The following is a 27,880-nucleotide window of genomic DNA, read 5'->3' on the forward strand; positions in this document are numbered from 1 at the left end:
TTTTTTTTTCAATTCCCAAAAGGGCTTTATTACATACAGAGGGTAGGGGTTCTGTCCTTCTTGGCTGCTGCTTTCCTCATTGCTGCCAGGACATTGCTCAGCTCCTCTACCTCTTGGCACGGATGTGTGTTCCCATCCTTTTCTTGTTGAACTTGAGAGTGCACTTGTCCTTAGAGATCTTGAGCAGCTCCATGGCTCACTGCTCGCTTTTATGGGGCAAAGCTGTGCACCTCTTGGATTATGTCCCACACGAACTTGATGTGCTTGGTGAGGTGCCTGGGCCGGTGGCTGTGCCTCAGCTTGCTCACATTCTTAGTCACCTTGTTAAGGCCCATGGCCATAGGGTAGCAAGGTAGTGCAGAGCCCTGGCTGCTGGTCCTCAGTGGCTCCCCAAAGTAGAAGCCACAGTTCTATGGATTTTAACAAATGTTTAATGTCATGCATCTACCATTACCATATTCTACAAAATAGCCTGACTCCCCCTAAAAATCTCCCGTGTTCCACTTACTCATCTTTCCTTCCCACAAACCACTGGCAACCACTGACCTTTTTACTGTCTGTATAGTTTTGCCTTTTCCCGAATATTGTATAGTTGGAATCATATGTTAGGAAGTCTTTTCAAACTGGCTTCTTTCATTTAGCAATATGCATTTATGTTTCCTCCATGTATTGATAGCTTTTTTCTCTTTTCATTGAATAAATATTCCATTGTGTGGATGTAGCACAGCTTATCCATTCAGCTTTTGAAGAACATCTTGGTTGCTTCTAGTTTTGGCAATTATGAATAAAACTGCTATAAACATTTGTGTGCAGGTTTTTTTGTGTGGACATAAGTTTTGAACTAATTTGGGTAAAATATATGTTTTTATAACTATTTGTTATTTTATACATGTATTCTATCTCTGAATATATTTATGAAATGAATGTTAAACACTTTTTTCTCCCTGCAGAGTCTATTTCTCCAAGTTGCTTTTTGTGTGTCTGTTTTGATCCCTATAGTCTGTGTTTGAGATGTTCTCCAGTTGTTTGGTGCTCCTGGCTGCCTGCTCTTATTTAAGAGCGGTGTCCCATAAAGATGATAAGAAGCTGTGATCCCATGGTGAGACTTGATACCTATGGGCCATTTCACTAAGAAAAGCTTCACTTATGTGAAGTCTTTGTCTTGGACTGGTTAGATTCTCCAGAGTGAAATCTTCTGACGTCCTCCCTTGATGGTATAGGACTGGTTACCATCTTTCTAGAAGCTGAGTTGGAGAAGAGGTTTGGAAGTAGGTGGACTCTGCCTTCAGTATACACAATATTCACCTAATTTCCCCGTTTGTGAGTGGTGTGCCCACTTTCAGTTGTGCATGTCTAGCTTTCTGCAGAATCAGGGAGATATAGTTGTCCACTTGGACTTGGGGAAAGGATCTGGGGATTTATCTGATTCTTAAAAGAGAATACCAGTTAATCTTCCTGTTTCTGCCCTCACCTTTATCCTCATATCTGAAACCTAATGTGGCGGTGCCTTTGGGGGAGATATGTGGTTTACTGTGTAAACTGATTGTTTCTAAACTTAACTTGGGATTCAACCTTCTCAGTGCTGTGAGGTCATCTGTTATCCATGCTCTCCAGTTTGAAAATTGTGTTGGTGATTCTTTGCTTATGTTCTCTTTTGTCCTTAAAAATTCATGCCTTTAAAAAGCCCTGTACAATACTCTTAGTTAGATTTTGGTAGGAAGTTAAAGTAAATGCATTCGCACAATCTACCATAGTTCTGTGAAATTCTCATATATCCTTTTAAGACAGTAATCAGGGATGCCTGGATGGCTCAGTTGGCTAAGCCTCCGACTTTAGCTTAGGTCATGATCTCATGGTTTGTGAGTTTGAGCCCTGCATCAGCTTCTGTGCTGAAAGCTCAGAGCCTGGATTCTGCTTCGAATTCTGTGTCTCACTCTCTCTCTCTGCCCCTCCCCCACGTGTTCTCTCTCTTCCCTCCCTCCAAAATAAATAAAAATATTAAAAAAAAACAACAACCCAGAAGTCAAAACCAAAACCCTTCTCTATAGTCAATAGATGTTAACTGGTTAAAATTTTCATTAAAAAAATTAAAAATTTTTAAAATTAATATTGTCTATAAATGGACCACTGCATAAAATTTTGGTGTATGTTCATTCTGACTTTTCTATACATAAACATTTGATTTATTTTATTATTTTTCATTTGTATCAAAAATACAGTTGTGTCTACAGAGATAGCAGATCAGTGGGTAAAGGAGAAAGGATGGGAGTAGGGATCAGCTGCAAACAGACATGAGGGAACTTTGGGGGGTAATTGAGATGTCCTAAACCTGGATTGTGGTGATGGTTGCTTAACGCTATAAATTTACTAAAAACTATTGGTGGGTATATTTTATGACATATAAATTATAACATTATGGCATATAAATTTGCTTTAAAAATTATACACTCACCAGCAAAAACAAAAACATGATTTACTCATACCATATCATACATCTTTGTTCACTTAAAAATTTATTATGGACACTTCTCATGTCAACAAATTTATACATATAAAACAAAATTGTAATTGTATAATTAACAAAATGTGTTTCTCCCAGCTCTTTTCCCTTCACCTTGCAAAATATCATAGAAGATCCCACATTCTTTTTTTTTTAATTTTTAAAAATGTTTTATTTATTTCTGAGGGAGAGAGACAGCGTGAGCAGGGGAGGGTCAGAGAGAGAGAGGGAGACACAGAATCTGAAACAGGCCCCAGGCTCTGAGCTAGAGGTCAGCACAGAGCCCAATGCGAGGCTTGAACCCGTGAACTGTGAGATCATGACCTGAGCCGAAGTCGGGTGCTTAACTAACTGAGCCACCCAGCCTCCCCAGAAGATCCCACTTTCATAGTATGTTTTTTGTTTGCCTTTTTACATTCTTATATATATATTTATATATTGATGCATAATTATAATTATTACATAGTTTAGCACTGTGATTATAAAAAAGTATCCTAGCCATTTTTCCATGTTACATAATTATTGTTTACAGTTACATAATCCTTCATAGGGTACATATGTCATGTACTAATTACTGTATCCCTGTGTTTGGGGTCTTGGGCTGTTTCAGGGGATTTCTGTTGTTAAAAATAATGATGTAATAATAATAACTTTATGTGTATAGCTTTTTCCTTTCCTTTTTCATTTTTTTAATTCTTTACTTAGGATAAAGACCTAGAAAGCCTCTACTGCTTTTGACCAACACACAAATAAGTTCAGAATTAAGAAAAAATTGGCTTTTTGTATAATTCCTTTTGGCTATGTTTCAGAAGAATTCTTGTATGGCAAACCTACCATTTGTTACTATTTCCTTTTTAAGTTCTATATTTTGGCCTCTGATATTTTGTGGAACATACCTATTTTTTTNTTTATTTATTTTTAACAGAGAGAGACAGAGCATGATCAGGGCAGGGGCAGAAAGAGAGAGGGAGACACATAATCCGAAGCAGGCTGCAGGCTCTGAGCTGTCAGTACAGAGCCCAATGCAGGGCTTGAACCCATGGACTAGACCATAAGACCATGACTTGAGATGAAGTCAGAGCCTTGACTGACTGAGCCACCCAGGTGCCCTGCACACACTTTTTTTTTTTTTTTTAAATCAGATATACTTAGTTGAAGTGAAGACAGGCAGGAATTCTTTGCAAAAAACCAATACTGTTGTCTCTTGTGGAAAGGTAGGAGCAACTTCATAGTGTTTTCATCCTATTTAAACTTTAAAAATGGAGGCTTTTATAATACAAACTTTACAGAATCCAATTTTAGGTTGGGTGCCCTCAGATTTCTAAAAGCCTATTCACCCTTATTGGTCTGTATTGGGATGTCTCATCATTGATTTGCAGCTATGCTTTACTGGATACATGCTGAGAAGCCTTCTTTTAACTCAAAATGTTAGTTAAACATTTTTAAGTTAGCTTTAATGGCTTACCCCATGGCCAAGTGGGAAAGTGACTAGACATTCTAGAGAAGGCTCGAGTTCTTAGAATCCAGGAAATGTACCTTACACATACTCAGGTCACTGGGGACAGTCAGTCTAGGGATTTTTTTCTTCTGAAATGATCAGCTGTCCACAGACTAAATTAACTGGCTTTAGGATACTGTTGCTCAATGGATGAGTTAGATGTAGAATTTCAGGAAGCCCAAGTCAAGTTAGTTCCTAAGGAATAATGCATGCTTTTTATAACTCTCCCTACATTTTCTTTTGTGCTATAACCAGGTCATGACAACTGGGACCTTGTTACCAACACTTTCAAAGATAATTTTAAAAGACTATTCAAACATTAAAGCTAGCCCCCTCATTTCACATACTCTCTTTTCTCTCCTCTCTTCAGTCCCTGGGTGGCCAGGAAAACCCAACATCAAGGGCAGAGGGGCATTCCATTTCCTACCCCTTTGTGTGTGTGGTGGTTATCAGGCCCTCACCTCCTCATACCCCATTTTACCCGCAAATTGATTCAAGGACCAGTTAAAATAAACTTTGAGATATAATTCACATACCATAAAATTCACTCATTCAAAATGTACAGTCTGAAGATGCTTTTTAGTATCTCCACAGAGTTGTGCAACTATCACTTACCACAATCAATTTTAGAGCACTTTCATCACCTGAAAGAAGAAACCCGTATCATTATCAGTTAATTGCATTCCACCCCCCCAAATATCCTAGCCCCTAGGTAATCACTGATCTATATTCTGTCACTATAGATTTGCCTCATCTAGACATTTCAGATAAATGGAATCATATAATATGTGACCTCTTGTGACTGTCTTCTTTCACTGAACGTAGTGTTTTCAAGTTTCATCCACATTGTAGTATGCATTGGTACTTCATTTTTTAATTGCTAATACTATTATTTTGTATGGATAGACCACATTTTCTTTATTCATCAGTTGTTGGGAATTTGGGGTTGTTTCCTCTTTTTAGCTTTTATAAATAATGCTTAATGCTGCTACACACAATATTAAATTCCATGCCATATTAAAGTTGTCATCTAGCAACATCCAAATAGACAAAATTACAACTAGCACATATATGTAAATAGATGATTATATTTGTTCTGAAATAGAGTAGGTTCTGTATGACTGAGTGTTGCCACAGTGTTCAGATTACCTCGAATTCACCACTTTGGGTAGGGGACTAGCTGTGCCCTAGTTGCCTAGGAAGCAGTGTTTAATAGAGCAGTGCTTCTTAAACTGTCTCTGGTAAAGCACTAGTTTATTTTCTTTGCAATTTGGGTAATTAATAATTTTGTAGAATGCAATAAGCATAAATAACTTAAAAATGAAATTTAAAAAGACATGCAAAGCACAACCTCCAATTTTTAAATATTAGATTCAACAGATATAAAATTATTCTGTAAAATTGCTATTCTGTGCTTACCTGATCAGGGAACACTTCCAGTCCATGGACCATACTTTGAGTGGCACTGGTTTAGAGGATGGACTGCCCTGATATGCCCACATAGGGGTTTAGATTGCCTGTCCATGGACTTTATTCAGAGGTCTGTGAATGCTCAGCGGTGGCGGGGTTGGGGGGGGGAGTGGATGGATCAGTCACTAGAATGTGCAACTCTTCATCTCAGGGTTGTGAGTTCAAGCCCTACATTGGGTGTAAGAGATTACTTAAAAATACATACATACAGGGCCTCCTGGGTAGCTCAGTCAGTTAAGCATTTGACTTTGGCTCAGGTCATAATTTCATGGTTCATGAGTTCAAGCCCTACTTTGGGCTCTGACAGCACAGAGCCCTCTTGGGAATCTCTGTTCCCTCCTCTCTCTGTTCCTCCCCCACTCTCTCTTTCTCTCTTCTTTCTCTCTCTCTCCGGCTCCCCCTCTCTCTCTTTCAAAAAAATGAATAAACATTTAAAAAATATATATAGACAAAATTTTAAAAAATAAAAATACGTATATACATACACACATACATAAAAAAATGAATGCTCAAGGGTTATAGGAAAAAGTGCTACATCTTGAGGTGAGACCAGGCCATAAATTGAGCTTATTCTTCATTCTGTAGGGTGAAAAGACTCGAAGCAGGAAGGATGAAGGTGCAATATAATTGAAATGGTATGGTTAATGATTTTCAGTTTAAGATTATTGGTAGGGGTAAGATGAAACAATGAGACTTCCAAAATAATAAGTCGTAAGAATTCAGGGAAAAGTGGACACTAAACCCCTGGTCAGATCTGAGGCTGTAGAAGTAAAAATGGAGCAGTAGCAGAAGTATTTACTGAGCCTCTTTTATGTACTAAATATAGTATGTACTAAGCACTTTACATATGCTAGCTCATTTAATCTTGACAACAATCCTTTGTGGTAGTACTATTAACCTCATTTTTCAGATGAGGAGATAGGCTCCAAGAAGCTTGTAACTTGTCCCATGATTTTCAGATGGGTGTGATGTGTAACCTAGAATCCAGATTTATTAGGTTCTTAAATAGCTGTCTAAGTACAATGCTTTTGGCAAATCTTGCTTAACATTTTGGGCTGTGGAGTTGAGAGTTATCACTGTCCTTTGATACCAAATAGCCTGTTAAGCACTATTATCAGTCTTTCAACCACTCTGCCTGAACTTTTTTTGAGATTTGGCCTTAATTCTGATCAACCTGGTTCCTCCATCATTGGAGCAATATAAACCTGTTAAGTGGATTAAACCTAGGGTTAACACTGGGGCAGAGCTTCTAATTCTAATTTTTAGGTGGCATTTTATAAATCTGATTCTAATCATGTAGTTTTCTACTGTCTTCACTGTATAAGATAAAGTATTTCAGGTAGGCTGCTTTAAGTCCTGGTGGTGCCATAGTTTTTAAAATAAGCTGACCCTTTGGGTACCTGGCTGGCTTAGTCAGTGGAGTGTGCAATATTTGATCTTGGTGTTGTAAGTTTGAACCCCATCTTGGGTGTAGAGATTACTTAAAAATAAAAAAATAAATAAGCCAACCCTCTAAAAGATTAATTATCAGAAACTTTTCACTGTGAGTTTTCTGTTTAAGAAATAGAATAGTAATTAGTCATATATACTATTTTTTCCCATACCATATTGTAGAATAAGAGCTTGTATGCATTGTTCTAAAGAACTGCTTACTGCATACACTATCGGCACTCTCTAAGTATTAAATAGTAACTCCTTGGGGAAGAGAGGAAGTCTTTCATTAAAACAGAATACAATTTTTGGAGCATCTGGGTAGCTTAGTCAGTTAAGTATCTGACTCTTGATTTTAGCTCAGGTCATGATCTCACAGTTCATGAGTTCAAGCCCTGCATGGGGCTCTGCATTGACGCGCAGAGCCCTCTTGGGATTCTCTCTCTCCCTCTCTCTCTGCCCCTCCTCCACACTCCCTCTCTCAAAATAAATAAATAAACTTTAAAAAATAGAATACAATGTTCATTGCCAGTTGAAACACATATTCCTAATAAATGAGCCAAATATTTGCAACTACCTGTTGTCCTACATTCATATCCTATCATCCATTCTTTGTTGAAATTATCTTTCCTACATGTTACTAAAAATGAATTTTAATTTAAAATGTAGACCTAGTATTTTTTGTTCTCTGTAGCACCCAAGTACCTTTTGATTCGTTCTTAAGGTTTTTTGTTTGTTTGTTTGTTTGTTTGTTTATTTATTTACCTATTTTGAGAGAGAGAAAGTGTGTGTGTGTGTGCGAGGGGGACAGAGGCAGAGAGAGAGAGAGAGGGAGAGAGAGAATCCCATGCAGTTTCCACACTGTCAGTGCAGAGCCTGATGTGGGGCTCAAACTCACAAACCATGAGATCATGACCTGAGCTAAAGTCAGACGCTTAACTGACTGAGCCACCCATTCTTACCTTTAACAAGAGAAATCCTGCCTTTGAATATATTTCTACACCAAGCATGAGATTTAAAAGTTGCTGTCTTTTGGGGCACCTGGGTGGCACAGTTGGTTAGTCATCCAACTTCAGCTCATGTCATGTTCTCATGGTTTGTGGGTTTGAGCCCTGCCTTGGGCTCCATGCTGACAGCTCAGAGCCTGGAGTCTGCTTCAGATTCTGTGTCACCTTATGTCTCTGCCCCTCCCCTGCTGACACTTTTTCTTTCTCAAAAATAAAAAAAACCTTTTTTTCTTAAAAATGTTACTGTCCATATTTTTGGGTATGTTTTTAGTCTAGTGAAATGGAAGAAGAGTCTGTAATAGGGTTTGGCAGCCTAGTGATAAGAAGAAAAGAATATTAGAATCAACTTAAATCTATCTATATAAAATAGTTAAAATTACTTTAACTTATTCAAAGCCAGTTTAAGTTCCTTTTTTTTTTTCCCATAGACATTTTGGGTCGTGTTAGTTGAAAATAGCCCAAATGAATATTTCCCCTAGGTGAGCAAGAAGACTATCCAGAAAAGAAAGACCTATGGTGTTTTTTTTCATTTGGGGAAATGGGTGTTTGTTTGTCTGTGGATGGAAGCTCTACAGGTCCCTCATTTCTCCAGTGAACATGTTTGTGCTACTGCAGGGCTGTGGCCAGATTGCTGCTTTTGGACCAAGTAAACTCCTCTGAGCTAACCACTCAGCACTGCATATTAATGAATGGTGTTAAGCTCAGTTTTGGAAAATGCCAATGGGATTATTTTTCCTTTGCAACAACAAATAAAAAGGAAAAGGCTATATTTCGTATTAATTGGAATTATTATTGTTTTCATAGTTTGAGCATATATAGGAGAATTTTGAGAGCTGATCTAAAAATGCTCTTTTAGCTTTAGTATAGGTTCAATTTTTAGGTGAACTGTGAGGATATGTGGGAAGTTATATTTAAGAAAAGCAGCTTTACTGTACTTTCCTGGCATGCTCTGGGTGTCTTTTTACCTATCTTGACTTTAGCAGAGAGAATTACGTTGTAAAATAGAACTTTGGATAGTAGTTAAGAGCCAGCTTTTTGGCCAGTAAATATTATAGCGCTTATGTAAGTGAACAATAATAAGCTGTATGCAGTTTTTTAAAAGCCATTAAAAATAATGGAGGGATGCAGAAATATTCTGTTTAACTTTGTAGTATATACTCTAGGATATTGATAATGTATAATGCTAATAAGGTGACAACAAAATGTCCCAAGGCATTGTTACACTCATTAATAACACTTGAGGCAGTGCTTTATATAAAGTGATTTATGCTGTTATTCCTCACAGTAACCTATGTGAGGTAGGTATTACTATCCCACTTTCAAATGAGGACACTGAGAGTAAAACTCAGCTTATCTGTAATGGAGCAGAGGTCATTGTGGCAACCCGGCCTTTGATGAAAACACATATACCCATGTACCATGTGTCCCGACACTGGTGTAATGAGGATGTTGGGGGCCATGTGGTAGCATGAGAACAGCAAGTCCAGGATACAACAGAAAAGAGTCCTGCTTCTCAAATAGAAGGACTCATTGCCACCTTGTCATTTTTCCTTCTTCAGGGGGCAATGGACATGGGTCCCTTTCTTCTCTGACTTCCCATTTCCAAGTCTATTCCTGGCGGGAAGTTTGGGGATAGCTCCTTATTAAAGAGGCTTGCTGTGGCTTTAGAAATTATTCATGTTATCACTTAGAGAGGGAGTCACTTTAATTGATCTGTGTAGACTTAGTTCCTGGTGACTTCTTCTTAATTAAGGAATTGAAACAAATGTAGAATTTTGTAAGACTGCCTGCTTTTTTCCCTTTCTTGTTCACTGTCTCAGGGCTGAGGAGAAGATGATGAAGATTGTGCATCACACCCTTGGGTCAGAGATTGAGCTACCCCAGTGTACATTGAGGGGACGCTGATTAACTTAAAGGAAACTGCCATTTCCTTTTCCTTCAGTTACCCTGAACTATAATGATAAAGATTCACCAGAGGGAGCTTCAGCAAAATATGCTTTTTAGTCTTGACCTTAATACACATACCTATTAAAAAAAAATACATGTGCCTATTTGAATACAATGTAAATTACCATTTTGCTGATACTGGCTTACATAATTATTTTGTGCAGGTTGATTCCAATTTACTTTGCATTTAGTCTTGTCCTTGACTTAGAACAGGAAGGGGAACAATCCATGTTTATCTGCGTAATAAAAGTACAGTCTCTATGATAACCTGGTTTATTTTCTGCTTTATCTTGGTGATTAAGTCAAAGTTGTATATATTTGTCCACAGGTGATAGTTTGTGGTGGTATGCCATTACCATAGCAATGGGCTATATTCTCGGTTGCTACTAATTGCCTCTAGAATTATGTGGGTATGAAAGTTTTCCTGTTGAGAATGAATAGTATTTTTAGAAAACACAAAAGGGGCTGTATCAGAGCTATAATATACAGAACCAATAGTTCCCTGACTACAGTGACTGAAACAGATGGGTTGTAAGAGTTTACTAGTGACTTATTGCCATGTCTGGGATTGCTGACAAATGCATATGCTGCTACTGGCTTCCAGGAAATGCAAAAGGTAAAATGAGCTTTGACTTTGGAGTATTTCTGTGGAAAATATAGTAGCATGAGCGCCTGGTTTCCTGTCCTACTTCTTCATTCAACTACCAAGTGCATTGTTTTAATTACCTTCCAGATATAGCCAAAAAGAAGTGAGGCAGCCTTCATGAATGCTAATGGTAGTCCCTTACTCCTTTCAAGGATAAAGTAAGTTTTTTAGCCTTCATTTTTCACATAAGTTGCTTGTATTTTGTATGAAATGTATACATTGTCTTTTCATATTTAAGCCACTCAGTTTGTTTTACCTTGATATCACATTTATCTAATGTAAATGTTGTTACTTAAAAAAGTTATAGCTTGGGGCACCTGGGTGGCTTAGTCGGTTGAGCGTCCGGCTATCGCTTAGGTCATGATCTCGCGGTTCGTGGGTTCGAGCCCCGCGTCGGGCTCTGTGCTGACTGCCAACTCAGAGCCTGGAGCCTGTTTCAGAGTCTGTGACTCCCTCTCTCTCTGACCCTCCCCTGCTCATGCTGTCTCTCTCTCTCTCTCTCCTAGAAATAAAAAAAAAAAAAGTTATAGCTTATGTGTTTATCTAATTCTTAACTACTGGGCAGATGACTCTATTTCTCTTGCTAAATTGTGATTTGGATTCTTTTTTTTTTTTTTTTGGCCAAAGAAAATCCAGTTAAAATAGAACATCTCAAGTTTATGGTGTAGCTTTACTAGGCTCAAGGCATGCAATGCTTAGCAAATCTGTATAAATCAACACTTATAGCTACCATTCATATAAAGAAGCTTTCCCTTTTCAGAGTGCTTTATAATGAGCAACATCTGTCCTGTTGTAGGATTTTTTTCCAGCCAAACAATTTATTCTCTCAATGAGTTCTATCACTCATTGTCACTAAAAGTGAATTTTAGCTTAATATTCTATCCTGTTCTTCAGCCAGGTGATCATACATCATAATCTGGCCCTGTTTCATGTCTTCTCCTACCCCCCAGGCTATGCCCTAGCTATACTGAGGATTTGCCCCCATTGTTCTTGAAACCCAAGCATTTTCATGTCTCAATGACTTTGTACACACTGTTCCCTCTGCTTGCCCTGGAAAGAGCTCTCTGCCCCTACTCTCACAGATCTGTTTGCCTGAGGAAAGCCTGACTCAGTTCATCTCCAGTGTTACTCTGTGGTGAAGCCTTTTCTGACATACTGTTACCCCCATTTTAGGGACATTTGAGGTATTTCCCTGGGGAGCATATATCTGTTTCACCATTCCAGAGTAAGTGCTTTTTCTCTTTTGTGTTCCCACCATCTGGTGCAATACTAGGCACTCAGTGTATACTGGATGAATGAATATGGGGTGAGAGCCCATAGCACTTTTAGTCTTTGTTTATTTCTTTATATTTCTAAAGAAGGGAAGAAGGGAGGAACCCATGTTATTTGAAGATGCTGTGAATATGATGGTTTTGTATTAAACAACATGCTGAATCAATGAACGTGACACAAAACTGTGAAGCAGGTGAAGAAGCTGGTTCCTTAGGCTTCCCTTGTAAAACTGAATTCCTGCATCTCACTGGGGACTAAAACCTTAAAGAAAGAGAATAAATTAAGTATAGACTACTTTTGGGGTGAGGGGTTGATTATGGAATTTCTGGGGGCACTGAAACAACAACCACACCTCATGTGTGCAGACATCTTTATGTAATGACACCCAAAGTCTGAAATTTGTTGAGAATAACAGAACCCACACTGTGAAGTAAGAATCACTGGTCTACATGGTTTACTCTAAATGTTTTTATAATATGAACTATAAGTTACCCAGGATAGATTTTGATGTTATTTTCGATTTCTCTTCTCTAAAGCTGGTGGCAGCCCTTACTGACTAGCCAGAGAACATTCTGTGTCATGATCTGGGTCGAACCCTCTTTGCATTCCACATCACTGACTTTCAAGCCTTCTTGTGCGGGGTTATCTGCTATTTGAGAGTCTTAATTACAAACCATAGAAAAGTCGGAAAGTCTTTATTTTTTTACTGATTTCCTTACTCACAGCAGTCTCAAAAACTATTTGTCTATACTAGATTTATATAAAAGTCGTTCCTTTACATAAAAATGCTTTGCCCAGTGCTGGTTGTCCGTATTATCAGTTAATGGTGCTGCCATTCTGTGCCTTTCTCCTTTCAGTGGTCTCATGGTTAGATCCTTTTTTTTTTTTTCCTGTGAGATGACTGTGCTTGTGCACTGTGGCAGTAAGAGAGGTGTTTTAAGCCCTTTTTGCGAGAAGTACCATTTTCTATTTCTAATTCCAGTTGAAATTGGATTACCCCATTGCATAGAATCATATTATGTCCTGTTTGGCACCATTAGCTCTGCTCCATTACCAGTAGCTTCTAAGCATCCCTGTTTAACTTTCTTATGCCCATTACCATCTTGAGATACGTGTTTTTTGGTACAGTGGAGACAAGTGGACCAGAGAAGCTATATTTGTACATTGGTTTTTAACTGTGGAGCAACATTTGAAGAGTTAAGTTATCTGCTGGGTAGATTTTTTAAATTAAATTTTTCATTTTAATTCTATAGTTAACATGCAGTGTTATATTAGTTTCAGGTGTACAAACAGTAATTCAACAACTCTATACATTGCTCAGTGCTCACCAGGATTAGTGTATTCTTTAATCCCCATCATCTGTTTCACCGTCTCCCCCTCCTCCTTCCCCTCTGGTAACTATCAGTTTGTTTTCTATAATTAAGGGTCTGTCTCTTGGTTTGTTTCTCTCTTTTTCTTTTTTAACTTTTCTCATTTGTTTTGTTTCTTAAATTTCATATATGAGTGAAATCATATGGTATTTGCCTTTCTCTAACTGACATTTCACTTAGTATTATACCTTCTAGCTCCATCCGTGTCATTGCAAATGGCAGGATTTCATTCTTTTTATGACTGAATAATATTCCATTATATATATATATATATATATCACTCTTCTTTATCCATTCATCTATCAATGGGCACTTGGGCTGCTTCCATAATTTGGCTATTGCAAATAATGCTCCTATAAACACAGGGGTGCATGTATCCCTGTGAATTGGTGTTTGGTATTTTTTGGGTAAATACCTAGTAGAACAATAACTAGATTGAAGGATAGTTCTATTTTTAATGCTTTGAGGAACCTCCATACTGTTTTCCACAGTGGCTGCACCAGTTTATATTTCTGCCAACAGTGCACAAGGGTTCCTTTTTCTCCACATCCTTGCCAACACTTGTTTGTTCCTCGCATTTTTTATATTAGCCATTCTAACAGGTATGAGGTTATATCTCATTGCGGTTTTGATTTGCATTTCTGCCAGGATAGTTTTATGGCAAAATTTTAAAAGACACAGTGGAAGCAACAGAATGAGAAGAAAACAAACTCTAGGTGTGATTAGAATATAGACAAGGTAGAATGATTTACTTAGGAAACCTTGTTAGATGCCACTGGGATCAATAAATAACTGTCTCCAAAGTAGTTTAATGAACTTCCTTTAAGAGGCTTTCCCCTGATGGCTCTAAAACTTGTACAGAAAACTAATCCCAGTCAAAAGTACTAACTTTAGTTCTTTTTAAATTGAGATATAATTTACATGCCATAAAATTAATCTTTTCAGTGGCCTTTCATATATTCACGAAGTTGTACAATCATTGCCACAGTGTAATTCCAGAACATTTTCATCACCCCAAAAAGAAACTCCATACCCATTAGTAGTCACTCTCTATTCCTGCCTCCTACCAGCCTCTCTTATCTTCTATCTTTTGGATTTACCTATTCTGGACACTTTATATAAATGGAATTATATGGTCTGTAACTTTTTGTATCTGGGTTCTTTCACTGAGAATAACGTTTTCAAAGTTCATCCATGTGTAGCATGTATCAATATTTCATTCCTTTTTATGGCTGAATTGAGAAACTTGTTTTTTTTTTTTTAAATAAAAAATCAGAGCCAAAGACATTCTCTTACTTTCTGCTATGGAAAATTTTGTGGAGTGAAATGAATGTTGTTACAGAAGAGGACCTAAAGTTTGGTCATAGGGAAAGACCATGGGAATGCTACTGTAATCATAGATTTAGTAACTTGATGCAGCAAAGGAGAGATCACAGCAGCAGGACTATTGCTATCCAGGAAGAGAAAGATCTTTTTATAGGGTTTAGACTTGTGCAGAATGATTCTAGAAGGGGCTGGGGAAGAGGTGACCAGCACTGGACTGGGTGGCGTCATGACACAGGGGCAGTTTAGTAATTGGGCATCTCAACAATCTTTGCTCAGGATGGGGGAACAACAAAGAGGAGCCAGGGAAGTCATTGAGGAGAAGGCAGGATCCATAGAGGGGGTGGTTTTGCAGCTCTGATTTGGCCTAAGGAGAAATATTGTTTGTTTGTTTTTTAATTTTTTTAACGTTTTTTTAAAACTTTTTTTTATTTTTGAAAGACAGAGACAGAGCATGTGTAGGGAAGGGGCAAAGGGAGAGGGAGACACAGAATCCAAAGCAGACTCCAGGCTCTGAGCTGCCAGCACAGAGTTGAACTCATGAACCGTGAGATCATGACCTGAGCTGAAGTCGGCCGCTTAACCTACTAAGCCACCCAGGCGCCCCAGAAATAGTTTTTTGTTGGCCATGCCTCTCACCTTGACGGAGTCTATCAGAGATACTGCAGAGCAGATTTTCACGCTCTCACATGGGAGGGATATCCTCTGGTTCTGAGATTACAGAAAAAATAGACTTGGCAAGACCAGGCAAGTAAGATGCAACCAAGTGACCAAATAGGACTGACCATTTAACCATTGTCGTGACATTCTTTAGATTAAAATCTCTTTAAAGGTATTCTGGCAGAATAATTAGGAATTATTGGAAGGTAGGGAGTAGGACTTCTCAACCAATTTGCTCATATGATTAAGTACCTTTTATTCACTGCCTGCCTTGTGATGACCTTCATGCTGGGCATTTTGTATGTATTTTCTCTTGTAGGTTTAAACAATAATGAATAATTCATCTTTCTCAATTTAGCCAAAAGAGTATGTATAAACATGCCTGAATTAGTCTACATTTTCATTCATTTATAAACACTTTAGTGAATGCTAGGCTCTAGGAATGAATAAGACATGGTCCCTGCCCCTAGAGATTGAACTGTGCAATTCAATAGAACATTCTGTGATAATGACAATATTTTGTGTGGTCCAGTACAAGAGTAGCCATATGTGCCTCTGAAACACCTGAAATGTGCCTTATGAGACAGAGGAACTAAATTTTAATTTTTATTTATTTTTGATTAATTTAAACATTAATAGGGGCATATGAGGCTATTGGCTATCACATTGGACAGCACTGCTCTAGAAGTTCACAGATGAGAGAAAGAAACACAAGTGTTCGCAATTCATGGTGTGATGTGTGCTCCAGTACAGGTTCATACAAAGTGTTCTAGAAGCTCAAAAGACAGCCTTTGGTGGTAGAGGTACCAGAGAAAACACCCAGGGAAGGGGAGGTAGCATGGAAAATGAGACTTAAAAACAAAATAATAATAATAATAATAATAGTAATAATAGTAATAATAATAATTATAATTATTATTATTTTGTCAGAGGATGGGGAAAAGAGTTAGGAGGGCTGATTCTAGGCAAAAGGCATAGTTTGCAGAAACATTGAGGCATTAAAAATGTGTATTTAAGTTCAAGAAAAAATGTGTGGCTTGGTAGGGTCTAACTAGGTTACTCTAATATTACCATTATATGACATAGGTCTTATAGTAAAAGTGAACAGATTAAAACCAAATTTAACATTTTTGGCATTTATTTTGTTGTATACATTGTTAGAGAAGCTACATTTATCATTTAAAATAGATACATAAATTGCCATTATGATCCCCATTTCACAGACAGAAAGAAAACTGAGCCCTACAAAGGTAAAATAATTTGCCCGAGGACACAGAGTGAATGGAAAGAGCTAGGATTTGAATCAGGCTTATTTGATTTCAGAGATCAATTCTGTCCATCAATGACTCTACATTTCCCAATTTAAAATTTTCTTAGTTTGAAATTGTGATGGATTTCCTTGGGTATGCCTTCTGTGATTCATTCAGACCACTATAAGTCTTCTACAAGTTTTTTTTTTTTTAATATTCTGATTTCATATTTAACATTTTTTTCTGACTAAAAGATTGATGTTACAACCTAGCTATTCTGTTAACCAAGCATTTCATGAGCTCAGGTTTTGGAAACAGCTATATTGACAATTTCCCTTCTTTTTCAGTATATTTATGGCACTAGGAGCCTTTTATATCGTAAAATGGGGTGGTTAGAGAATTAGTTAAATTGGAGGACCTAGTCCATTCATTCCCAAATTTGAATGAGCTCCTATGACCATCATGCCCAGAGAATTCTTCCATGCGGTGGGGAATGGCTTGTTATTTGAGCCTCTCTACATCTTACCCTAAAGGTCATGACCCTGGGTTCTGACTTCTTTCTTCCTTTTTGCCCTTTCCTAAAAGCGAATTAGTGACTGGGTAGAGAGTTTGCTTTTCTTAACCAAGAGGAGCTAGATCTCTGCACCTGTTTGGCAGGCATGGTCATGTCCTGAAAATATCCCTTCCTGGCTGAGCAAGTACTTGTGCTCTGGGAGGACATTTTTGTTTTGTTTTGTTTCCTTTTAGACTTGGAAGAACTCACTTGGTGTTACTTGCTGAATTTCCCTAAAAGTCCTTCTCAACATCATAGCAAGGTGTAGCTAACATTTATACTCACCAGGCCTGAAGTATAAGAAATGTAATAAACAGCACCAGCTTCAAGGGACACACCCTCCACTGCTAATGCAGGACAGAGAATAAGGAATAGAACAGGCAGTACCAGAGGATCTGAGAGGATATAGCCAATATTCAGGGATGGAGATAGCTTCACAGGGGGAGGGACTGGCATCAGGTCTTACAAGAAGGGCAGAACTTATGAGCAGAGAAGGGGCAGTCTGTATGTAGAATACTGCCTGGGCAAAGGTAGGGAGTAGAGGGAATCATGGGAGAATGGTTTGGCTGAGATAACCCTGGTGGCACATTAAGATCACATGGAGAAGGGGCTCCTGGCTGGCTCAGTTACAAGAGCATGTGACCTTTGATCTCAGGGTTGTAAATTCAAGACCCACATTGGCTATAGAGAATACAAACAAAATTAAATAAACTTGTAAAAAAATCACAAGGAGAACTTTAAAAACTCCCCTAAAGATTGTGATTGAGCTGAAACGTAGCCTAGGCATCCAGATTTTTTAAGTTTCACAGATGATTTTAATGGACAGCTGCCGTGGAGGACTATTGCAACAGTCTCCTTACTTGGAGTGTGCTCATCAAACTAGCATACCCTGTGCCCACCTAGAGGCTAGTTAGAAATGCTGAATGAATCTCAGGGAACTGGAATTCTGGAATTCACATTTTTACAGGAGTCTTGGTTGCCCTATGCACAGTAAAGTTTGAAAAGTACTGCTGTAGAGAAAATATGAGAAATTCAGTTAAAGGCAGCAGATAACCAGATTTTCCCAGGCCCTGTGCTTGGCCAGGAATGAATTACAGGTGGACAGTGATGTTGCTTGCCCCTCAAGCTATTAGGGATGCTTATACTTCTTGTTGGTGAGAAGTCTCCTCTGGTTATCTGTAATGTGTTGCACAAATACTCTTGAATTTTCTCTGGGTGCCTCAAGGTAAAAAAGGCAGGGAATCACCAGCTAGTGTTGGACTCTCAGTAGTGGGACTCTCAGTAGTGGGAGATCCCCTGAAGATTTTTTTTTTAATCAAAAGATGTTTTGTGTACCTCCTTGTGTTCTAGAAGATTTTCCTGAGAGAAATCTATAGAATGGACTGGGAAGGGATAGTCTAGGGTAAGAGGACAGAGGACAATTGTAACAATTCACATGCAAGGTGACAGAGGACTAGAGTAGAGTGTGGTTATGTTTAAGAATTTGAATAACACTTTAATACCTATCCCCAGATCTTCAGAGCTTGGAAGAACTACAAAGATTCTTTCGTACCCTTTTGCACACACCTTGTAACTTTTCATTTTGTTTCAGTTTATTCTTATGGGGGATTCTAGCAAAGCTTGAGGAAAGTTTCTGATGATTAAAATCTACTTGGCATAAATAAGGTCATAAACATTCAGCCCTCACTCTGCAGGATCCCCTAGTTCTTGGTGGGTGGGATCATCTGACTTGAGGGTTATTAGTGATTTCAAAGGAGAAAGGAAAACAATGATGGTCATCATTTGGTGAATAGGCAGCCAGGGAGAATTTCAGGAAATGGAGAGGTTAAAAGTCCAAGTATGAAAGACTTGCTGTTGTTGGGGGACTCAGAGCCATACATTCAATTTGCGACAATACTTATCGGGGAACCTGGATATTCTAGGAGATTATTTTGTGAAAAGAATGTTTAAATTATTGGTACACTAAATTGCTTATTCTTCAAGGCCAAGCTTAAGTTGTTCCCTTCCATGAATTCTTCCTTGTAACCCTAGTTCATGGCTCGTTCTTTCTCTCTCTCTCATTTCCTAAAATACTCTCTAATGAGTCAAAAGCGTATTTTTTAGTCCTGATACTTGAAAAGTCCTGTAGTATGTACTTCTTTTCTAGCAACTCACTTAGGGTTGATTTTATTTTTCTTATTTATGGATGTATATTTATGAATGTATCCTATTCTTCGAGACAAAATGTAAGCTCCTTGAGGACATGGACCATGTCTAATTCTACTTTGTCTTTTCTGGGAATTTGTGACTTTATGAAACATCTGTTTTCATGGGTGCTCATAATTGAATATAAACAATTAAGAATAATTTGCCATATACTTGTTTTCCAAATTTGTTGATGTTTCTTCAGAAAAAAAAGGCTAGAGTCTTCCAAAATATGTAAACATGCAGTGTACATTTTAAACTATTTTCTGTAGTTTCAAATTAAGCTAAAATAGTATATTAGATAAATGTTTGAGTCCTTCTGTATTTTTAGTGATTCATTTCAAAAGAAGACGCTTTAAAAAATTATAGAAGAATAGTATCCTAGTAAATATCCCTGTTTTTGTAATCTTTTTATATGGGACCTATTTCTCCTCAGTTGCTTTTCTCATCTTGCCATTTGGGTTTCCTTTTTCTTTTTTCTTTCTGGTTGAAAGTGATACCATTTGTTGTACGTTCCTGGCCACATTTATAGTCAAGAGTGTTGGTAGTCACGTGAGTACTGGATATGACCCACTAACATATTTAAACAGAGTGTATTTTGTGGGAAATATATTGAACGTAAGTGCTTTAACAATTTTATTTAGCTTCAAATCAAGACATACCTTTTTCATGCCTTTTCTTGGAATTTTTTTGCCCAAATTCAAAAGGCGTATTTATATTTTGAAACTTGGAACACTGAAAAATTGTCACCTAAATTTTGGGGGGAGGGGGAAGTTATTTTAATTCTAGTCAGTCATGATACTTGACATTATGGGAAAATAAGTGTGTGTTACATATAGAAAACTAGCTAGAGCTTGATCAAAAAGAGTGAAACTACTATGCCAAGATACCAAGATTAAATTAAGAAAAAAAAAAAAGCCTAAGATGGGGAAAACCTTCTTAAAGAATTCCTTAATGAATCAATCAGTAGTTTATATCCTTAAAGAATTTTTTATGGTATAATAATGAACATTTATAACAGAACAAAAATAACCCATTTCCTAACATTAGCCTCTTTGCCTACGGAGGTCATAAAACTTGTTAATGCAGATGAGGCTGCCTTCTGTTGTGTGATGCTAATAGGAAATGGATCATTGCAATTTATGGGGCACTTAGCCATTTTGGTTCATGATAAATGACTGACTTCAAGTGACATTCCTTCACTGATTTCCCACTATTCATCACCTGAAAGAATGGAACCCAAACATGAAGTTGATTTTGAAGTTGTCAAGAGTTTCACTGTGGTATAAATCCATCATAAGCCAATGTTTTAATTGATTTAGAAGAAATAGTATGAATGAAGATGCTTATAAATATTTTATGCTCCTATTTTCTTTTGTTCAAAAGCCAGTTTTGTAACTATTTTATCCTGCTCTAACTTCTGTTACCTTGTCCTCTTCCCTTCCCCCTCTCCAAACATTCACTGTTTTTGAAAACTCCCTAGATTTTATCTTTGCAGATGCTTTGATGTAATTACATTGTTTTGTTCTATAAAATAAGCAGAAAGAATGGAACATGTTTTCAACTGGTATGTTCACCTACATGCCAGACATTATACAAAACTGGTGTGGAAAAAACTTCTTTCATGTGCTATTTTCACTGTGTTCTTGCTGTTATCCTATTTTTTCCCCTTTCTGCTCTTTTTCCTTGAAATACTACCCCTCATCCCAACACACACCATCCACGAGTAGGGAGGAAGAAGGCTACCTATTTGAATAAGGTCATGTTACCACATTATCCTACAATTAGGCTCTTGCTCTTAGAAAATTATTCTCTAGCTTATTTTCAGGGAGGCCCTGCTGGCACTGTAAGGGTTACCCAAGATCTAGTCAAGTCTAATGTATGCCTAAAGGATGCTTGCGTTTTTCCTGTGTTGTTTTTATGTTTGGAATGGAGAGCCTGCGTTTAGCTCAGTATACATGATGCTGTCCATGTTGTTAGTATTAAGAGAGTGATATCTGGCAGAATGCTATTTGGAAAGGAAAATGTAAATGTGCTTATGGATTGTATAGGAATCATTTAGTGTAATTGAGATAAATTTCCATTTATTTTATTGGTTCTTAAAGGAATTTTGACCTCCCTTATCTATGTACATTGTTGGAGTGATGGTGACAAAAGGTTATTTAGTTTGCTTTGTAGAACTTAATAGGAGGAAGCACATCCTTGGCAGCTTTACTTGAGGTGCTGGTGTCCTGGAAGGGAAGCCTGCAGAATTAACCTTCAAGAGGCTGTCTTTTGACACAGATGTTTTAGTTCATAGCAGCCTCTCCCTGAGAGTCCAGCCACCCCTTTTAGCAAATGTTATCTGAATCTACATTGTTCACAAAGAACTTTAGGCTAATAAATTGAAAGTAATGGAGGTATCTGAACTCTTTTCATGTTCTAGAACCCCAGGCACTGGTGTCATTTTTTTAGGAGAGAGCCTAGAAGTGGTAGAACTGAAATATTAATTAGGTCTCCTATGGTCACTTTTCCTACTGGAAGCCTAGGAATGACTCATGGAACATAGTTTGATTACCTGGTTTTAGTTAAATCCTCTCAGTGTTTTATGGGTGGTTGTTATACCTGATTAGAAGAAAACAACACATCTTCTTTTCAAATTTGTTAAATGAGCAGTTACTAATTTAGAATACTTATTTAGCATGGCTCAAACCAGTTACCAAATCTTTAAAATGGCCAGTTGGCTTCAATTGTCTATTTAGACTGTTGAAGCATATCCAAATTTAATTTTTGTCCTGCTTTTGTGCAATGTGGCCATTGGTGGCACAGAGGCTGGAGCTGGGAGAATGTTGCTAAAGGGAGGAGACAAAAGGAGAGATAAGAGAAAGAAGCTGCAAGAAGATCAGCTAAGAGTCTGAATGCCGTGGTAGACTAGGAACTCTGGCAGCATAACCACTTCTTAACTCTGGCATATTAAAGTGAGCATTGATGGCCTTTACTTTCTTCCTTCTCTTTTCTTGTTCTTCTTTTCACCTCTCCTCCTTATGTGGGTATAAGTCTGTTGAAACTAAGGAAAAACAGACTAAGATCTAAGATACACAAATACTTCTGGGAAAAGAGGGTAGTAGATCCTAAGAAACACACCTCACCACACAAAGAAAGTCTTTGGAATGAATTGTAATGTTAGGCTTTTTCAAAGAGATGGGAGTTTTGTATTCACAGGGTTTTAATGATCACTTTTAATCTGTGTTGCCAAGCCTTTTTCAATGCAATGTGTTCTTGAAGTCTAGATCATCACGTGGATACCTTGAAGGTAAAACTTGAAGTGTTTTCATGCTGCATTCTCACCTCTAGTGCAGGTATTGTCATGTATTAGACTTGCACAGAAACCACTAAATTATCTCTCAGAATTAAACTAAAAGTAGAAAAAAAGGTTTCCAATGGAAATTACTGTTCTGTGGGAGTTTTTTTAATTCTGAAATTTATTGAAAATAAAAGGATTAAGCATAAATATTATATTTTTCAGGGGCTTTCTAATTGATTTTGAAATTGTCACTAAAGAATAAGTTAGCTGTTAATGATTTTCTCTCTTCACTTACTGATTTGAAGGTGTAATGTTAGTTTTACCCTGTAGGCTGTGACTGCTTCTTTGCACTTCAAAAAGATCTGAGGTCACTGATTATGACTTTGCCACTTCCTGCCCTATTGTCCTTACAAAGGGGTTTTGTGAGTTTAGACCTTACTATAAAGAAATCAGCCTAAGTAAAATTCTTGATATTTGCATGTCTATTAAATTCAGCATCTTTGCTTTTCATCTGAACCTGTTTGATTGTACAATTTGTAAGAAATACTTACTGGGACTTCAGAGTTCCTCTTAAAAGAGCTGAAATGCCTTTCACCTCTTTTCATTATGGATGGATGAATTATTATGGAGACTGTGGAAAAATGACCAGTTAGAAGATGTTTATATTTCTATGAAGTTCTGTGACCTATAACTCTCCTGCCAAAGGGATGGAGGGAGCATTATTAACATCTTTGAGTCAGTTGCTTCTCATAGAATTTGGTCTTCTTTTGATGTAGCAGTACTGATAGACTTTTCCTGCATGCCACTTCATAGATATCATCTGTGAGCCACTATTGTGTTCAGGCTTGAGCTAGCAAACCAGTGCATCTGGTTCTGACTCAGTCAAGTATTTCAAATCTTCATTAGCTAAAACCTGTATTACTGTTTTCCCCACTGTGGTAGTTCTCTGCAACAAGTAATTATCAGGCATATGGTTTTTGATGGAGGAATACTTGAGCTAAGTTGGTAGGAGGATCAAACAAACAAATCAAAGGTGATATTTTGGTTTTTGGTTTTATGATGACTGCTTCACATAATCTTGTGTTGTTGTTGTTTTTTAATTTTTTTTTAATGTTTTTTATTTATTTCTAGGAGACAGAGAGAGAGAGACAGTGTGAGCAGGGGAGGGTCAGAGAGAGAGGGAGTCACAGACTGAAACAGGCTCCAGGCTCTGAGCTGGCAGTCAGCACAGAGCCCGACACGGGGCTCAAACCCACGAACCGTGAGATCATGACCTAAGCGAAAGTCAGACGCTTAACCGACTAAGCCACCCAGGCGCCCCTGTGTTGTTTTTTAAAGCACTTCAGTATGTGAGGCACAATAGCCTATAGAGTAAGTTTGCCCACTTCTCAAGTGTATGCTTTTTTGTTGTTGTTTTTTTAAAGTTTATTTATAGAGAGAGAGAAAAAGAGAGAGAGAGAGAGAGAGGGAGAGGGAGAGGAAGTGGGGGAAGGGCTGAGAGATAGGCAGAGAAACAGAATTCCAAGCAGGCTCTGCACTGTCAGCACAGAGCCAGACGTGGGGCTCAAACTCACAAACTGTAAGATCATTGCCTAAGCCGAAACCAAAAGCTGGGTGCTTAACTGACTGAGCCACCCAGTTGCCCTTAAGTGTATGTTGCTTATTTTTTTTTTTTTTAACAAATAGTTTATTGTCAAGTTGGTTTCCATATAACACCCAGTGCTCATCCCCACAAGTGCCCTCCTCCATGCCTATCTCCCCCCCCACACACACCCATCAGTCCCCAGTTTGTTCTCATCATTCAAGAGTCTCTCATGGTTTGCCTCCCTCCCTCTCCCCCACCATCTCCCACCTTCTTCTCCCCCATGGTCCTCCGTTAAGTTCCTCCTAATCCTCCTAAATGTGCAAACATATGATATTTGTCCTTCTCTGCCTGACTCATTTTGCTCAGCGTAACACCCTCAAGGTCCATCCATGTTGCTACACATGGCCAGATTTCATTGTTTCTCATTGCCATGTAGTATTCCATGGTATAGATAAACCACATCTTCTTGATCCATTCGTCCGTTGATGGACACTTAGGCTCTTTCCATGTTTTAGCTATTGTTGAGAGTGCTGCTATGAACATTGGGGTACATGTGCTCCTATGCCTCAGCATTTCTGTATCCCTTGGGTAAATTCCTAGCAGTGCTATTGCTGGGTCATAGGGAAGTTCTATTGTTAATTTTTTGAGGAACCTCCACACTGTTTTCCAGAGGGGCTGCACCAGTTTACATTCCCACCAACAGTGTAGGAGGGTGCCTGTTTCTCCACATCCTCTCCAGCATCTAGAGTTCTCTGATTTGCTCATTTTAGCCTTGAGTGTACGTTTCTAATAACATTTTTCATTTAGATTTAAAAAAGAAAAAGTATTGGAGCACCTGGTGGCTCACTTAAGCATCTGAGTTTGGCTCAGGTTATCTCATGGTTTGGGAGTTTAGGCCCCACATGGGGCTTGCTCCTGTCAGCACAGATCTCCCTTTGGATCCTCTGTCCCCCTCTCTGCCTCTCCCTGGCTCATGCTCCCACTCTTGAAAATAAATAAACATTTAGAAAAATAATAAAAATTAACAAATTTTTAAAAAGTATGTCTGACCTTTCCCCAGAATTCCAGAAAAATAGATAACAACTGTCTACTATATATTTCCATTTGAATATCTAATAGATACCTCAACATTATATATACAAAATGCAACTCTTGATTTTTTTTACATAACCACCCCACATACCTTTTACCTCCTTTCTCCCATTTCTTATTTTTTAAAAAATATTTTCTATTTATTTCTAGGAGAGAGAGAGAGAGAGAGAGAGAGAGACAGCGTGAGCAGGGGAGGGTCAGAGAGAGAGGGAGTCACAGACTGAAACAGGCTCCAGGCTCTGAGCTGGCAGTCAGCACAGAGCCCGACGCGGGGCTCGAACCCACGAACCGCGAGATCATGACCTAAGCGAAAGTCAGACGCTTAACCGACTAAGCCACCCAGGCGCCCCTCTCCCATTTCTTACTTCAGTTCATAACAATGCCTAGTTGCTCAAGTCAAAAACCTAGGAGTTATTTTTTAATTTTTTTTCCTTAAATTTTTTTCTTTTGAACATATCATTCTTTCAATCTGCCTGGCAGGCATATCTTCGGAGTAGGTCCCCAGTCTGTACTCATCTTCCCACATAACATTTTCCCCACCATGGCTGCAGCCACCGTCTTCTCTTACTTGAGTGATCTGCAATGGCCTTCTCCCTCCTACGATCTCTTCTGTATTCAGAGTCAGTGTGATCCTTTTAAGGCACAGATCAAATCCTTCCCATCTTAAAAGCCCACAGCAGCTTCCCATCCCTCTGGAAAAAAAAAAAAATCCAAATTCCTTGCCTTTGCAAGGCCCAGCATGGTCTGGTTTCTGGCTACTTCTGCTGTCTTATCTCCTATCACTTTCCTCTTACATACTGACCTTCTTACTGTTCCTCAGGCATCCCCACTTATTCCCACCTCAGGGCTTTTACCTCAGCGCTTCCCATACTGGAATGCCCTTTCCCCAAGTCTTCACATGACTGACTTCTTCCTACTATTCAAGCTTTACCTAAAATGTCAACTCCTCAGAGAGGCCTTCTTGAACATCTCATCTAAAATAAGTACCTCTCTCCCCTGTTACTCTTCATCCTACTACCTATTTTATTTTGTTCCCAGCAAAAATTAGTATCTGAAGTTCTTATTTATTTACCTATTTATTGTAGTTCACCCTCTCCCTTAGAATGTAAGCTCCACAATGGCAAGGAACCCCTTATCTGTCTTGCTTGTTGATGTAGCCCCAGTGTGTGTAACATTGTCTGATATGCGCAGTAGGTGCTCAATAAATATTTATGGTTGTAGGGTGCCTGGGTGTCTCAGTGGGTTAAGCATCCAACACTTGATTTCCTCTCAGGTCATGATCTCACGGTTCCTGAGTTTGGCCTGCATTGGACTCTCCGCTGATGGTGGGAACCTGCTTGGGATTCTCTCTCTCCCTCTTTTCCCCCTTCCCCCACTTGTGTGCACTGTTTCTCTCTCTCTCTCTCTGTCTCCCTCTCTCTCAAAATAAATAAACTTAAAAAAAGGAGTTACTTTAAAAAATATTTATGGTTGAATTGGTGAATAAGGATATTTAGGCCCATGAAGAATATAAGCTACTAAATCATTATATATTATATTTTAGTGAGAATGTTTCTGTCATATTTTCATGGTAATTAAGTGGCCCAAAGGCAAGGGAATGGCTTTCTTTTCCAGTTAGTCTATTAATCTAGGACAAGGCAGGAGAGAATGGCAATCACAGTCAGTTGGCTTTCCCTCTTGCAGTATCTGTAGATATAAATTGGACATCATTTATCAGCTGTGCATATCTTTTGTTTGTTACTTGGTGTGAGTTTTGTATGCTTGAACAACAGTACAAAGCGTACTCCTTGTAGATAAGAGTCTGAAATTGTGGTAAGTACTCATTATGATGAGAACAGCTTGCACTGAACAAGCAATAGCCATGCATATGTCTCTCAAGAAAGAACACATCAAATTCTAGCTTGAGTGTGGTAAACAGCATTTAATTTAATTGTTCATGTTATGAATATATAGTTATTTTCCAAGAATTGATGAATATATAGATAACATATATTTATTTTGCGAATGTAAATCTCTGCAAATCAAGTATAATAAATTGGATGTATGCCTATGATTGAGGTAGAGAGGAGAAAAATGAGAGATCTTTTCTTTGCTTTGCTGTATTTTGATAATAAATGTCTATAGGCCATAGGCTGTAGACTCATCAAAATTAAAATATGGTAAAGATGTTTCGTTTTTGTTTCTTTTATTTGTAAGTCGCCATCAGAATTCTTAGCCTCTTCTCTTCAGTATTCCACCATATTATTTTCTGTCCTTTAATGGATAATGTTTTCCTTTCTGCTTTCTTAGGGAAAATAGCAGCCTTCAAAGTTAAGAGCTTTTCTCACTGACTTTCTTAATAAATTTCCTAGTCTTCAACTGTCTGTGTTCTGCATGGTAGTAATTTTTCCATTAGGAGTTTTGGATTTCTTCCCTCCATTCCACTGGCAAAACCCCAAATACTGACTTCTGCTGAATTCTCTAATAAGAGATGCTTTAGTTATATGCAGCAGTACAGCAATCCTTTGATCAATTCCCCTGGTGGAAAGAACCACCATTTTCGCCTCTCCCTATGAATCCAGACTTGGTGTATTTGCTGCTGAACTTCAGGTCTGGCAGAATTTAGGTTTGTAATATCTCTGTAATTGAGCTTAACTTTCCTTTTGATTGGGATTTGGTTTTTGACCCAGATGAAGTTTTATTTTTAAATTAGTGTGGTAATCCTAACATTCAGCTTTTAACCATCAATAGAGAATGAGTTTAAAAGTGATTCTTTGTCATTAGATCATGGATAAATTGGTCATGAACTGTCATCTTAAAGATTTCCAGA

The 27,880-nt window shown here is 38.1% G+C and overlaps 1 protein-coding gene and 1 pseudogene across 1 annotated transcript in view; one reads left to right on the forward strand and one right to left on the reverse strand.

Annotated features, from left to right (window-relative positions):
* GREB1L (GREB1 like retinoic acid receptor coactivator) overlaps positions 1-27,880 on the forward strand; it is a 282,191-nt gene that overhangs the window by 34,258 nt on the left and 220,053 nt on the right. Inside the window, exon 2 of the mRNA XM_077778190.1 lies at positions 10,587-10,657. The gene's annotated coding sequence lies outside the window, so the exon portion shown is untranslated. The remainder of the gene's footprint in view (positions 1-10,586; positions 10,658-27,880) is intronic.
* LOC144243217 (large ribosomal subunit protein eL36 pseudogene) lies at positions 30-27,608 on the reverse strand (annotated as a pseudogene).

This window comes from Crocuta crocuta, unplaced genomic scaffold, assembly GCF_008692635.1.
Source record: "Crocuta crocuta isolate KB4526 unplaced genomic scaffold, BGI_CrCroc_1.0 scaffold26, whole genome shotgun sequence".
NCBI classification, from domain to species: domain Eukaryota; kingdom Metazoa; phylum Chordata; class Mammalia; order Carnivora; family Hyaenidae; genus Crocuta; species Crocuta crocuta.